General features: G+C 27.0%; 1 protein-coding gene across 1 annotated transcript in view; it reads right to left on the reverse strand.

Moving 5' to 3' along the window:
- Positions 1–371, reverse strand: part of LOC119582050 (CDGSH iron-sulfur domain-containing protein 3, mitochondrial-like) — a 7,250-nt gene that overhangs the window by 918 nt on the left and 5,961 nt on the right. The window lies entirely within an intron of this gene.

Here is a 371-nt window from a genome sequence, read left to right on the forward strand (position 1 = left end):
ATGAGTTTTGTGTGTTAACATTTTAAATAGTAAATAATTCTCTCAAAATCACATTATAAAATTTTAATGATTAAAATGTATTTAAAAAACAGTGAACAGTGAAAAGTGATGCATCTGTAAATCATAATACAATATAAAAATGTAACAGAAAAAGCAATATGTATCTCCAACAACTGTTTACTAGTTGAGTTCCCTAAATAATACATTGAGTTCCCTAAATAATACATATCAACTACTTAACACTGACTCAGTATGAATAAATTCTTGATATTCTTGGACCATGCCTACTTGGGATACAAAATGTGAAAACTGGATTACCAAATAAATATTTTTAAGTAGTAAGTGATGAAATGTGACCCCACTGTATACTT

The sequence above is a fragment of the Penaeus monodon genome, chromosome 15, assembly GCF_015228065.2.
Source record: "Penaeus monodon isolate SGIC_2016 chromosome 15, NSTDA_Pmon_1, whole genome shotgun sequence".
Classification (NCBI taxonomy): Eukaryota; Metazoa; Arthropoda; class Malacostraca; order Decapoda; family Penaeidae; genus Penaeus; species Penaeus monodon.